Source organism: Humulus lupulus, chromosome 2 (assembly GCF_963169125.1).
Source record: "Humulus lupulus chromosome 2, drHumLupu1.1, whole genome shotgun sequence".
NCBI lineage: Eukaryota > Viridiplantae > Streptophyta > Magnoliopsida > Rosales > Cannabaceae > Humulus > Humulus lupulus.
The window spans coordinates 169,982,721-169,998,592 of NC_084794.1; the positions used below are offsets into that span (position 1 = coordinate 169,982,721).

Sequence of the window (15,872 nt, forward strand, 5' to 3'; positions counted from 1 at the left end):
TTGGAAAAACTAAGGAGATTTTAGCTAGAAACCAAAGAATTGAAGGCTCAGGATTAGAATTCGAATAGCTTGTGGCTAGGGGATCACCATTCACAACTGAGGTAATATCTTAGTCCTTGTTTCAGATTGAATTCTTCCCTGTTTTCCTTAAAGTTTGAGGTGTTCTTGAGCTTATGGCTCAAGTATGGGAGTTTGATTTTTGGTGGGTCTTTAAACTAGGTTTTAGTTGGGTTTTGCTACTAGGAATATGTTAAAATTGTTGTGATGGTTGAATTATATTTTTGGGGTGAATTTGGGATAGTTTTAGTTGGATTTGGCTGTTGAAAAATGAAGAAAATTTGGGTTCGCAGGGCCAAGTCGTGGCTCTGTTCTTGAGGGGCCGCGACTCAATCGAACTCAGGGCCTTGGGAGGCCTCTGTCTTGAAGTCTGTTCTTGAGGGGCCGCGACTCAACCGAACCCTCAAGGGGCAGGTCGCGGCCCATGTCTATTATCAGGGGAGGAGGGCCTCTGACCTGAGGGGCGCGCCACGACACTCAATGGCACGTCACAGCCCGCCTACGCTATTTTAGCCTTGGTGAGTTTTTAGTGACAAGAATTGTTTCCTTAGGATTTGGGATTGATTCTACTACCCTATTTAGTGGAATTCGAGGCCCCAAAGGCTAGGACTCGGTCCGAAAGCCTTTATTTGTTCGTTATTGATGGAATCCTATATTATGGTTATGACTAGGTTATCGCTAGGGGCTTGGAACTGGGATCGTGCTCGGTGGTCGTTCTTATTTTACACTATACTCGGATCTGAGGTAAGAAAACTGCACCCAATATGTGTTTTATGTGATTAGGGCTTGGCTCGATTGTTTATAATAATTGTGATTAGAGCTTGGGCCCCTGGGAACGTTTATATTTAAGTTATTATTTCACTTATTGGTTAAACTTACTCGAATATTCTTTACTTGCTTAAGTGTTGCATGACTAATCGCATGGCTTGCGTGGCTAGGGCTTGGCCCCGTTAAGTCAGCATGATTATTACTATGATATCGGTTACCTAATGATGTTATGTGATTAACATGTATGTGTATTTATCTGGTTGGGGTATGCCTATCCATATCTTTTTCTATGTTGATATTCGAAAACCTGGATTAGGGCTTGATTTATGAGTCAAGGACAGCAATAGTGCGTTGCGCGCTGGTCGAAAGGCTTAAGCCTAAACCAACAACATACTATTATGTTGGTTGACCCTATGGTCATTGAAACATTAAAGTGCTAGGTACGCTGGACTAGCTCTACAACTAGTTCCTCAGAGCTAAGGGCAAAGGCCCAGGTGACTCTAAGGTCACGTAGCTTGGGCATAGAGCCCCGGGGTTGACTCTATGGTCAACTGTTGAGGGCAGTGGCCCCAAATTGGTCCAATGAGCATTTATTTGAATTTGAATGACTGTATGAGTAGGTTATTACTGCTGGACAAGCTAGATAAGTATTTGGGAATCTGTATTTTCTGTTTATGCACATGTTTAAGTTTTCTTGCTGAGCCTTGACTTACGGGTGCTTTGTGGTGCAAGTAAGGGTAAAGGAAAGCTTGACCAGCCATGAGTTGGAGAGCTTCGATGGTAACGTGTACATATGTGGCTGCTCGTCCACCACAGCCGATGATATTTCAGAGGAACTAGGGTTATAGCCCAGATTTTGCCGCTTAGGTCGAGCGGTTGAAATTTATATATATATATATATATATACATATACATATATATATACACCCTTTTAAACGTTTGTTTGTAATATTTTGGGATCCCATGTATGTATAAAACTTTTTAAATAAAAGTCAACAGTTCCTTTGACCAAAAATTGTAACCTTAACCCCTGACATCAACCTTAGTTACACATTTATGACCAAATGACTTGATTAGCAAGTCTGACACAATTTAAAATACACAGTGTAATGGTCCTGGATTAGGAGGACGTTGTAGAATTCAATAGAATTGACATAGAAATACTAAGTTCAAGCCCTTACCTCTGAGATATGCTCAACCCTGAACCAATTCCCAAGCTCGGCCAATCCAATCCTTCAAGCCCTTAGTCTAGAATCCTCCAAATTTCCTCAAACCTCCAAGCACCACAAAAGGGAGAGAGAGCCGAGAGAAAGGGCGAGAGAGATAAAATATTCTCTTTCTTTCTAAGTGTTTCTAAAGTCTCAGGTGCCTAAGACCAAGCATATCCCTTTTTGCCAAAAAGTCCAAAATTTCCACAAACCTCCAAGCACCACAAAAGGGAGAGAGAGAGCCGAGAGAGCTAAAATATTTTGTTTCTTTCTAAGTGTTTCTAAAGTCTCAAGTGCCTAGGGGTGTTCATAAAACCGCCAACACCGCACAAACTTCCTACACCGCACCACACCACACCGCACCGCAATTTACAATTTAGAACCCTTCGCGGTGCGGTTGCGGTTTGTATTTTTGTCAAACCGCGCGGTGCGGTGCGGTTTGTAGTTTTAAATTTTATAAATGCGGTTCAAACCACACCGCACCGCATCATTATATATATTAACTTTTTTATATTATTTTTTTCAATTTTACTACATCTAAAGTTAATGCATAAATATTTATATATTATAATATAATATACACATTATCTATAAAAAATATATATAATGTTTCATAGGATGCTAACACATATTATATTTCATTCTAAATATATTCCTCCTTAATTAAAATAATATTTACTTTTATATTATATTTTCTCTTTGTTATTAGTTTGTTATATTTTTATTGTTTTGTTTAAAGTTTATTAGCTTGTTGTACATTTAATTATTTTGTTAAACACTCTATGGTTATGAGATTTATTATGAATCTTTCTTAATTATAATATTTAATTGTTAAATTATTTGGTGATAGGTATAAACCACCCACACCGCATTTTTGCGGTGCGGTTTATACAGTTTGAGGTCTATCTGGTGCGAGTTGCAGTTTGGAAAATTGTTCAAACCGCATATACGGTGCGGTTTAAAAAATTAGAGAAAAATCGCACCACCCGCACCACAAACACCCCTACCTAAGACCAAGCATATCCCTTTTTGCCAAAAAGTCCAAAATGCCCTTAAGACTATCTTAAATCCTCTAATGACATCAAGGATAATTCCATCAATTGCCACTTCCCATGAAATCATCTAGTGTTCCTTTAATTCCCCATCTATCTCCACATAATAAGCATTTAATCTCTCATTACTCGATAAACCCCGATAATGTGCTAAGGTACAAAAATACCCCTAAGCTCACCCAAAGTTGGGTATTTAAACCCGTTGTGACTTTTCTGTTAACTTGCTAACTAGGATCGCCTCATGCCGAATAACCCAAATATATCCACATGATGGTGATATACTACCTAAGAATCTATAATCTTGACAAATTAAAAACAAGATTTAAAGAAATAACCAAGAACAAGTAAAAATTCACACAAGGAAATTTTTACAAGGTTCACCACTACACAAAGTAATGGCTAATTCTTGGGACCTAGTCCAGAAAGAAATCCACTAAGATATGAAATGCAAGTTTTACAGAGTATCTCTCAATTTACAATCTACTAAGTAAATCATCTATACTTGTCTCTCTTGCAACCATCCTTAGCTTGAACTAGTTGAGTCTTCACACTTGAATTCTTGCAGATCCAGCTTTCTTCCAATACTCAGCTTGATGAACAATCACAACTAGCCATGGATGAACAACCACTCAAGATTCAGTTCTTCAACCTGTAACAGAAAGATAACCAAAAACAAACTCTACGAACAACATATACCATATATTCCACACTAAGAAAATCAATTAACCCATATATTTATAGACCTAAGATCTAACTAACTCAAAAACCCTGCCATGCTCTCAAACAGAAAATCGTTAGAGAAACTAATTAATTCAGCTACTACTGAAAAAACCCGAAACCTAATGATACAGTCATATTCAGACAAAGCCAAAGCAAGCAGTCAATTAAAACAATGTCCAACAGCCAGATGCAACTGGCAAAACAGAAGATAAACCAAAATTCTGTCAAGATACACAAAACAGATGGAACTAAGAAACTAACAGATGAATCATGAAATTGCCAAAATACAGACAACACAAAGTAAGACACTTACAATCTCCCCCTTGGCAATTTTATGATCAGTGCAAACAAAATAAGAACATAAAAAAAAAAAGACACTCAAAAACCACCCAAATCTCCCCCTCAATGATCATAAACGAGCCGAGCGACGAAGTCTGCCACGCATAAGCTTCCGCGGAGGAGATGAGGATAGAGCAGGAACAGAGACAGAAGGACCAGCAGAAGTAGAAGCAAACTCCCCCTGGACAGTACCCGGAGCCTTATCAGATGCAGTAGGAGACAACTCCCCCTGGGAATTAGCCGGAGAAGGAGCAGACTGAGGCACTGAACCAACCCCCTGAACAACAGAAGGAGAAAAAGTCTGAACAACCTGTCGAAGACCAGCCAATTGAGCCAAAACCCTTCGTTCAAAAACCTTGGAACGCTGTTGAGATTGCAGCAATGAATTCTGAAGACTGTCTAACTGTGATTGCTGAGTGTAAAGCATTTCAAACAACTTATATTTCCATGAGGCAGGAGGTAAGCCCTTCAAAAGGGGGTATTTCAGAGGCTGTGGAGGAGGAACAGGCTTGGAGGACAGAGGCTGAAACGACTTATCAAGAACCAGAAGAGGTAAGAAAACATCTTGTGAAGTAAACTTAGGATGAGCAGCCAATGTGACCTTGTGAACCAAGCAGGGATCAATTATACACACATATATTTACAAGTATACCCTTAACTAGTCAAAATTACTAAATGCCCTTGTTATAAGAAACGAGCCCACATGCATATTTAATATTTCAAAACATGCAAGCATAATTATATTATAATATAATTCACATAATCACATGCTCATAATACATAATCACACAATTAATACAATTATTGCCTCCCAGCACCCTAATCTAGGCACCAAGCCACATTAGAAAATTTGGGATGTTACACCTCGTCCCGGAGTTCCTTTAAGGAATTGGAGGATGTGTTGAGTAGCTTATAAGTGTGGTTTCCTTGGGGTAGTGAGGAATTGGCTGAGCTGATTGACACCATAGGATATGTCGAGGCGAGTAATGGTGAGGTAGATGAGCTTCCCAATCATGCTTTGGTAGGCAGTAGCATCTGGAAGAAGTTCTTCATCAAGGCTAGTTTGATATTGGGCTCCATTGGAGAGGAAGCAGTCTTTGCACCAAGATATCCTTCATCAGACAAAAGTTGTAGGGTAATAGTATTTGAGAAAAAAAATATCTTTTGGAGATCTTGTTATTTCTAATCCTAAGAAAAATCTCAATTTTCCTAGGTCTTTTAGTTTGAAATAGCTATCTAAATTTCTTTTAAAATTATAGACAACATTTTCATTATTGCTAGCAATAACTATATCATCAACATAGATAAGGATGGCTAAGAAAACACCTGATTTGTTTTTTATAAACAATGAGTGATTGGATGAAACCATCATAAAGAAGATTGGAGCTCAATTTTTGAAACCATTGCTGTGAAGCTTGTTTGAGGTCGTAGAGACTATTTTGTAGCTTGCAAACTGAGTTGGGAGGGAGGACCCCCTTAGGAGTATAACCTTGAGGTAACTTCATGTAAACATCTTTGTGGAGGTCATCACGGAGAAAGGCATTGTTGATGTCCATTTGATGGAGGGTCTAGTTGCTTATGGCATCAAGAGCAAGCTGAAGTGTTGTAAATTTGGCCACTGGTGCAAAAGTTTCTGAATAATCCACTCCTTGTTGTTGAGTGTAACCTTTAGCCACAAGATGTGCTTTGTAGCATTCTATCTCACCATTTGGTTTGTATTTGATCTTATAAACCCATTTTCTACCAATGGAATGACAACCGCGAGGTAAGGATATAATCTTCCAAGTTTTGTTAGCCTCAAGTGCTTCAATTTCAGATTTCATGGCTTGCTACCATACATGTTGTTGGCTTGAGAATATGTGTGAGGCTCTTGTACACCATGGGCAGTAAGAGCAGTTGCTCAGAATTGTGGTGTCAACGTGTTAAAGGAGATAGAACGAGGATGGGCAGTGGTGGACGCAGTACAAACATAATCTAGGAGATGTTTAGGTTGTTGAATGGTGTGACCTAATTTGGTTGTAGATTTTGCAGTCGAGGGAGAGCTTCAAGATGAGGTGGAGATGTTGTTCTTGTAGTATTAATAAAGCAATTGTTAGTAGTAAAAATAACTAAATTTGAAGTTTGAGTAATGTAGGAATTGACTGAGAAAAGATTGAGTCAAAATTCATGCACAAATAAAACATGTTGTAGAGTAATCTTAGAGTTAATATGTATAGTGCCAGATTTAGATATAGGGACAGATAAACCAGTAGGTAAAATGACTGTAGTGGTAGCAACCTTATCATCAAAAGAGGAGAAGCAATTATTGTCATAACAGATGTGGTGTGTTGCACCATTATCAACAATTCAAAAATTAGAGGGTAATACAATTTTACCAGAAAAATTTGATATGGTTGGGGCAACAGAACTCGTGCTGGGTTGATTTTGCAGTTGTTGAGTCAACAAGGCCATGAGGTTTTGGCAGTTGTCTGTAAAACCAACCAAGTTATGAGAGTCGGCAGCATTGACAGAGGCTTGTGAAGTAGGAGTTTTGTCACTTTGCCTCTTTTTATCACCATAACCAGGTGGAAAACCGTGAAGAAAGAAGCTTTTGTCAATGAGGTGTCCTAGTTTGTGACAGTTTGAACAAGAAACTCTTGGTTTCTTTGTTCGAGAATAATATGTATTGGTATTCTGAGTGGGTGGAACTGAATTTTGTGCGTGAGTTCGGTGTAGATTCTGTGGCTTCTGTGTTAGAGTAGCTGCAACAAGATTGTTAGTGACAGAGGTGCCAATCTTGCGTTGTTTTTCATCATGAACAACCATAGAAAAATCTTTAGAAAGAGAGAAAAAAGGTTCAATCAACAAAATTTGACTTCTAATGGAATTGAATGGCTCATTTAATCCAGTTAGAAACTGTAAAATCTGATCCCGATTGTATAGCGGAAGATTTTTCTTTCCAGCTTCACAAGAACAGATGGTGAAGGATTGATACTCATTGATTTCATCCTAAAGGGCTTTGAGTTAGGAAAAATAAGCGCTAACGGTATCATCTCTGTGTCGAAGTAAAGACAAGAATTGCTTGAGTTCAAAAATTCTTGGACCATTCCCTTCACTAAATCTTTCATCAATGTCTTGCCAAATGGCTGCAGCTGTTTTTCAGATACATCATAGAATCTCTAGTTTCTTTAGAAATGGAAGTTAAAATCCAAGACTTTATCATGTTGTTTACCCTGAGCCAAGAGGAGAAGAGTGGATCGGTTGATGGGGGTTCGGGAAGAGATCCATCAATAAATTCCAACTTTTTCTGGGCTCCAAGGGATATGAGAATCGAACATTTCCATGAAGGGAAATTCGATTCAGAAAGAACCGGAGAGGCCAATTGTATTATAGGGTGATCTCCATTGATGAGGTAGTAGGGACTTCCCTTATCCTCATGTGTAGGTCATTGATTGGGGATTGGAGTGGTGCAGATCGATTGGAAGTTGAGGTAGTTTGAGCAGTGGCAGCAGCAGTCGAAGCTCTGCGATTGAAGCCGATGTTGTGCATCCTAGAGGCAGAACCATGGGTTCTGTGATTAGGGTTGTTGGAGTTGTGGAGTCAACGACCAGGTCTGTGGTTTCTTGGTCTAGGGTAGAAGAGCTTCGGGCATAACTTCTTGTGCATGGAGGATCCATGATCAAGAATCAAGAATGAAGAAGAGAGTTATTTCTTTGATACCATATCAGTGGAAGCAAACCAACTCGTTTTATTGAATCAGTGAGAAAATCATATATAACACAAATGAAGCCTAATATATATAGATTTAGATGGGGAATATGGGTTAGTTAACCCATTCTGTTCCACAGTATAAAATAGAATTAGTTAAGAATGTGCATGCTACTGAAGGAAAAAAAATAAAGATAAAGAGTTGAACTCTGTTTTTCCTTCTTCCTGATTTTGCACTGGGAGATGGTGCACCATTTTGAATTTCCCTTCCTTTTGGAAATATCTTTCTCCTTTCATTCGGAAAGGGTTTCATTCAAAAAATATATATTTATATTACTTAAGGTCTAAAGATGCAAGCACCAATCATCTAGGCCTGAAGATTTTTTATAATCTTGTCAACAACTATCAAGAATATGTCATATTAGAAGAAGGTATATTTTTCTAAGTTTAATATATATTTTCACTAATTGTTTATTTGTGTGTTTAAACTGGTATCAAGATTTCTAGACAACAAAACTAGTAAAAGTTTGTTTGCTAAACGTATTAAAAGAGAAAAAGATGAAGAAAAAAAACTTCTTAAACTGATTTTTTTCTGTATTGTTTCATAAAGTGTAGGCAGCAAATTTAAAATATGAGAGGAAAAAGATACAATGCATACTTTACCATGTGTGTGTAAATTTAGTTCACACTGATATATAGTAGTTTAGGCCATTATTAGTCTGAAGGATATCTTCGAGGATTGATTTTGTAAATACCCACAGCTTAAAAGATCAAAATAACGCGGAAAATAACATTTTTAAATTTTAATAGTCTCCAAAAATCCACATAAAAACAACTTTTAAAAAGTCATGTGCACACACTTAGACAATTACATTGTTTTCGTCAACATAAATATTTGTTCTGAATAAAAAGAAATAGTTCCCATAAAAAAAAAAAAAAACTTTCCCAAAAGCCAATTCCAAAAAGAACCAAATCCCAAAGGTCAAGCCACATGTACACTTCGACAAGCAGACTTTCGGCGCTCACTGCTGCACCTTGCCCTTACCTACAACATGAACAACAAAGTAAGAAATTAAGCTTAGTAAGATTAATCTTTCAAACAAAAACATACTATGGCCCAAGGATGGGGTTCTACTAAGAGTAACTGAAGTATAAGTCACTAGGGTATCGGATAACTTCCGAACCCTATCAAACAATGTATAAAAATTCAAACCAGATCTTTAGGTTAGTTGTACCAAACAATCAACTAAATTCAAAAATCATCCTTAACGTAGATTATCCCAGAACAAGCAGATATAAGATATAAATGCATAACATCATTCTTCAATGGCTACAAAAATCATTGAAGAGCTACAAAAATATAATGAGGAATAATACAACAGTTAAACATCTTGGTAGCTAGTCGGATTCACATATCAATAATCCATTCATAGACAAACCAAACTCCCCCTTAAGGACCCCGGTTACAAATCAACAGTCATTCGACCGTGCTTCCCCCTACCCCTGTCATCAGTCCATAGTCAATAGAGCATGCTTCCCCTACCCCGGTCACAAATCAACAAGCATTCGACCGTGTTTCCCCCTACCCCGGTCATCAGCTCGTATACCAGTATGATCTAGTAATCATTGGATTTCATTGGAGTATTTTGTACACTTAATAGTACCCCCTAGCCATTACTAAGTCAACCCTTAACCATTCTAGTGTAAAGAACCATTATAGACAATACACTAGCATGTTTCATGTTGTAGCCAACAAAGTCAAGATTAACTTACTTGGATTTCTTAGCGTTTGTCTGTGGGATTTCTTTATAAAGAGGTGAGTCTTTCCGCTTAGGTGACACTATAGTGAATCTATACAGTGACTCGGATTAATTATGGCAATTATCTTAGAAAGTTTGTTTAACAATTTGGGCATTGAAAATCTAACACTAAACTCTTGTTAAGTCATACCATATTTTTATGCACTAAAACATTTAAAAATACAGCCTCTAAGAGTCGGGGAAAACTGGTTTCCAAAATTACTTAGAAAATCTGGTCCATAACTATCTTAGTCCTCAAGGTAAAAGTCTTTAGTATTCGAAGTCATTAATGAGTTTGCAAAGTCCTACTTCTAATGGTGATGGGGTCTAATTACAACGTTCTTACAAGTTTTTGTAAAAACCACCATTAATTAATCTCTCTTAGAAATATCCCTTTTGTTCACTTAAAAAAATATATCACTTAATGATTATTTCTAAGAAACTAGTTACAACTTCCATTATATAAATTTTTCTTGGAGAGAATTTATTTTAATAAAAGTTGTGTTTACTTAGTTCGTTAAATTACCAAATACACCAATAAACTCTACTTAAAGTTTTTTTGTGTAACGAAATGTCAAAAATACCATATTTTTAGGAAATTTTACACAAAATGTTAATTTTAGTAAAAACATTACTTATATATGGTGACACAGAAAAAATTACTTTTATACGATGAAAGTGTAAATTTTACATTTTTACAACTTATATTGCTTCCTGCTCTTTTGTGCCAACATCAGAGTTGACCAAACCCTGAAGCATCACCGTCCAAGGCCACTCGAATCCCACAACTTGGCTTAGCGTTGACTCGAATAGAACCGAAGGTGAAAAGGACAATCCTGGGCTGTCGAATTGCAACGGTCCCTGAACAGAAGAAGACGATCCTTGGGCTGTCGTCACTGGGAAGCTTCCTTGTGATCGTCAAATGAAGAAGGCATGACCTGTACGAGTTTCGTAAACAAAAGAACCTACTCCTAGTATCATGCCAGACATTTTTGATGTTTTTTTTAGCAAAGAAATACGAGCATAATATATTTTCTTCTCCAATCATTGTGGTCAAGATGATGGTTAATGGTCCTGCTACTCAGATGGTAAGCTTTAATCTTATTTGTATATATATATGTATATATATATATAGACAGAGAGAGAGACACGAGAGATACAACCTAAACCCATTAATTACTCTGTTTTTTAAAAGTGATACAGTGTACCCTGATAATTGATGCAGTATACCCAAGTTAGAATAAGAAGCTAATTACTCTTTTGTTTGTCTATAATAATTGTGACAACCCATTTATAGTTTCTCTATATTCCTATCGTTTATTTAAATTAGCTTGTTATCGTTTCTTAGCTTTATGTGTTTGTTTAGCTACGTGAAAAATATACCATTCTAGGTGTTATCCAATGAATTAGCATTTGTGACGTGGCGAATAATCTCTTGACACGTGGCTGACACCTGGAGCGTCTGCTAGAGTATCGACCAGGAGACACACCAGAAGCAGGACAGACCTGTCTTTACCACGACCAGACTGGTCGGTGGTTCCGCTGGCAAAACAACATTTATGGAAAGATCTTATGTATCCCGAATTTATTTCATACAATCTTCTGAATATCCCATGATTCAGGGGATAATATCTGTAACAATATTGGGCAACCCTCCATGAGCCTATAAAAAGCAAGAGATGGCTCATGGGAAGGGACTTTTGGGGCCTAGAAATCATAGAGATTATAGAAATTATCTGAGTAAAACTTGTATTGTTTATGAGGAGTGTTGAAACTCATTGAACCCAAGTTCTTTGATCACACTTTTGGTCCCATATCAATATCATTCTAAGTGGACGTAGGTCATTACCAGATCCTGGGGCCGAACCACTATAAAATACTGTGTTTTCTTTACTTTTGTCATTACGTTATTATCTATACATATTCGTCTATATCATTCATATTTTGACTCCGTGTCAGTTGGCTAAATCGCGGGTCAACATTCTGGTGCTTTCGTTGAGAGGACGATTCATCATTGTTGATAAAACTAATGGCGAAAGCAGGGAAGAAAGCTGCTCAGACCGCCGCCGCTGCATCGTCGAATTCGCCACCTCCTCCTCCACCTGCAAGCATGGCGGAAGATGAGCCGCAGCTAGATTTTGAAGAGGAGGAAATGGACGATGCGACTTTGAGGAGCACCTTGGGCACGTTGCAGGAAGAGTTGGCTAGTCTGAGAGCCAATCAAGAGACTGCCGCAGAAGCTATGGCAAGGCAGCAGCAGGAACTTGATCGTCAGCGGGTGGATTTAAGCGAGAGACAAGCGGAGGTGGATCGCCGCCAGACCGAGGCCATGGCAGCCCTTGAAGCGGCCTTGCTGTTGGCCAGAAATCAGGCCGCGCCTGCCTCGCAGCCTAATCAACCTGAAAATGGGCCACCCCAGGGAGGTCCCAATCCTAGCCCACCAGTCCATCCTTCAAGTCCGCAGAGGTCTGAACAGCCCCAGATGCCCCATGACGACGTCCCACTGGACCCTGAGGCAGATCCACCATCTCATGCTGCTCGAGGTAATCCCCCGCAGCAGAGGCAGAACAGGGCCGAGCGACAGCCTCGTAGTCCTAGACGCCGCGAGAATGATGGGCCACACCAAGCGAACAAGGGTCACTACCCTCCTGGTAACAGGAGAGACTCGGAGTTAGGCTCTGCGGTCCGTGGATCCCAACGGCATGATAATGCACGGGGACATCGCGACCAGCGCAGGCCACCCTCTAACGCTCGGGGTGTTTCTGCCAGAGACGGAAATAGAGGGAACAACCAGTCTTATCACAGCCAGTCGAAGTTCAAAGATGGCCACGGCTACAACGAGGCTGACTCAGGGAAGGACAATGCTGATGGGAGGAATGGAAATAGAGGTAAGAGCAGGAGCCAAATACCTCAAGATGATCAACCAAATAGACAAGATGCTGGGGGGCAACCCAGGCAAAATAATGTCTTCAACCGGCTCGGAGGTAGCGAGCAACGGAGAAGAGAGGAAGATCTAAGAGACATACTCAATGATCGTCGAGAGAAGCATGGTGAGAACATCCCCCCAGCAGCAGAGACCGTAGCTATTCCTACTGCGTTGCAAGCCCAGATAGACGCACTAAATCAGGCTGTGCAACAGCTGGTCGGAGGAAGGACCTCTTACATCGATCACGATAGAAGAAAAGGCACTCCATTTATCCAAAGAATAGCCAACGCAGAAACTCCCGGCAAGTTCAAGATGCCTACGCTCCCAAACTTTGATGGATACGGGGATCCCGTCTCGCATGTGAATAAGTTTGAAATCCAGATGGACATTCAGAAGGTGTCCGAAGACGCTCGGTGCAGGATCTTTCCTGCAACACTTTCTGAAGCCGCGCAGGAATGGTTCTTTAAGTTCCCACTTGCCAGCATCGTTTCCTGGGAAATGTTCGTAAGGGAGTTCTACGGACAGTTCTACGCAGGTCGTGTCCACCCGACCGAAGCAAACCAACTGGTCGAGATCCGCCAGCAAGATGGAGAATCACTAAAAGATTACATCCAGCGCTTTATGCGAGCGGCAGCCGGAGCAAAGACAGTCGGGGACGAAGGAAAAATGATGGCTATAACCGCGAGAGTGAGGCGCCGTTCGCCCCTGTGGAAAAGTCTTCGAAAGGATGGGGTCAGAACCACCCAGGAGTTCTTAGATCGAGCTGATCGGTATATCAAGCTCGAAGAAGCCATTGCCGATGATGGAAAACCCTCGAACAAGGGTAAGAAGGCTGCCGAACCCGCCAAAGCCGCCAATGGCACCAAACCAAATGGCAACGGCAAGGGCAACGGAAACGGCAACGGTAATGGCAAGAATGGTGGGAAACGGCCACACAATGAGCCTTCCACCTCCGACCATAAACGAGCCAAGGGTAATCGTCATGAACCTAGGTTCACTAACTACACTGCCCTCGTTGAGTCTCGAGGAGAGGTTTACTAGGCCACAAGCTCTAGTGTGCCCTACAAGAAACCTGGGCCCATTCGAAAAGACATTTCAAAAAGGGACACTACCAAATTCTGTCGTTACCATAACGACTACGGACATGACACCAATGAATGCAACCAGCTAAAAGATGAAATTGAGTTCCTCATTAGACAAGGACACTTGAGAAGGTACGTACGGACCTTGGGAACTTCCCAACGAGAAGCTCCAGGTGGCAACGAGCAGACGTCCGCATGCCAACGCTCGCCACCATTACAGCCTGCCCCCGTAGCCGGAACACTTTTAACCATCTGTGGAGGCCCGCACCTCGCAGGAAACAGCGGAAAGGCTAGAGAACGATTTGCTCAAACTCTACGCGATGACCAGGACATCGAGATGATGACTGTGGAGGACCGAGCGCCGAAAAAGGCCCGCTCAGAGGAATGCGGGATAACCTTCTCTGAGGGTGATGCCCAACACGTCCGGTTCCCACATTCCGATCCGCTGGTCGTGGACATCCAAATGGCCAATATGATGGTAAAAAGAGTAATGGTCAATACAGGAAGTTCAGTGAACATCCTGTATAAATCAACGCTGGAACGCATGAAGCTGTCCGTGAAGGACTTGGAGCCCTGCAATCAAACCATATACGGCTTCTCTGGAGAAGGACTCGCACCAGCCGGAATGATCAAACTCCCAGTGACAACGGGTACAGCGCCTGCCTCAAGGACATTACTCGCCACTTTTGTAGTGGTCGATTGTCCTTCAGCGTATAACGCAGTTATTGGGCGACCCATACTGGTTGAACTGAGGGCCATCATCTCCATGTGGCATCTAGCCATGAAATTCCCAACAGACACAGGGGCAGGATGCGTTTTGGGAAACCAAAGGGAAGCCAGGGAGTGCTATAACGCCTCAATCACAAAGGCAAAAAGTGGAGCATCGAGGAGCGCTACCCCAGAACGATTGCAGATGACGGAAAACAGACAAACCCAATCAGGTGGAAAAGTCACCAAATAGGGTGTTGCCCAAAGTGAGAATATAGATTTGGATCCTCGCTTTGGGGATTTTGAAGAAAATGTTGGACCCGTCGAGGACCTGGAAGAGGTCCAGCTCAATGAAAAAGACCAGACCCGAATCGTAAGGGTTGGGAAGAATTTAGAACCTACCGCAAAGCAGGCGCTGGTGGAATTCTTGCAAGAGAACCAGGAAGTTTTCGCCTGGTCACATAAAGACATGGTCGGAATAGATCCTGCAGTGATCAGCCATGTCCTGAACATAAACAAAGTCTTTCCACCGGTGCAACAGAAAAGAAGGCTGCTCGATAAAGACAGATCAAGAGCCTTGAAAGAAGAAGTCGAAAGACTTAAAGAGAATGGGTTCATCAGGGTGGCGTTTTATCCATCATGGGTCTCCAATCCGGTGCTGGTCCCCAAGCCTAACGGCAAATGGCGGACCTGTGTGGATTTTACAGACCTCAATAAAGCCTGCCCAAAAGACTGCTTCCCACTCCCGAGGATCGACCAGCTAGTCGATGCAACTGCTGGGCATGAGATCCTTTCGTTCATGGATGCGTATTCAGGCTACAATCAGATCAGCATGCATCCACCTGATGAGGATCATACCAGCTTTCGGACCGATACGGGCTTATATTGTTACAAGGTAATGCCTTTTGGACTAAAAAACGCAGGTGCGACTTACCAACGACTAGTCAACCACATGTTCAAGGAGCTGATCGGAGTAAGCATGGAGGTATATGTGGATGACATGCTGGTAAAGTCCAAGAAGGCTGAAGGACATGTGAGGGATTTGCGAAGGTGCTTTGATGTGTTAAACAAGTACCATATGAAGTTGAATCCCCTCAAATGTTCCTTTGGAGTCGAGTCAGGAAAGTTTTTAGGGTTTATAGTGAATTCAAGGGGCATCGAGGCCAACCCCGACAAGATAAAAGCCCTGATCGATATGAAGTCACCAGAAAAGATCAAGGATGTCCAAAGTCTGACCGGAAGGATAGCTGCCCTTAGTAGATTCATCTCAAAATCAACTGACAAGTGCGTTCCATTCTTCAATCTACTTAGGGGAAATAAGAAGTTTGAATGGACGGAAGACTGCGAGCAAGCATTCCAGACAATAAAGGCTCAAATGTCGCAACCTCCCATCCTATCAAAACCAATCGAAGGAGAGACTTTGTATATTTATCTGGCGATTACCGAAGTTGCTGCTAGTGCGGTACTGATACGGGAAGAAGAAGGCGTGCAGAAAGCTGTTTACTACGTCAGCAAAAGGCTTATCG

General features: G+C 41.0%; 1 long non-coding RNA gene across 1 annotated transcript; it reads right to left on the minus strand.

Moving 5' to 3' along the window:
* Positions 1-3,941: 3,941 nt before the first annotated feature.
* On the minus strand, positions 3,942-8,149 carry LOC133818707 (uncharacterized). Its single transcript, XR_009886061.1, has 2 exons — positions 6,520-8,149; positions 3,942-6,212 (listed from the first exon to the last, which is right to left on the minus strand). It is a non-coding gene; the product is annotated as an uncharacterized LOC133818707 (long non-coding RNA).
* Between the last annotated feature and the right edge of the window lie 7,723 nt (positions 8,150-15,872).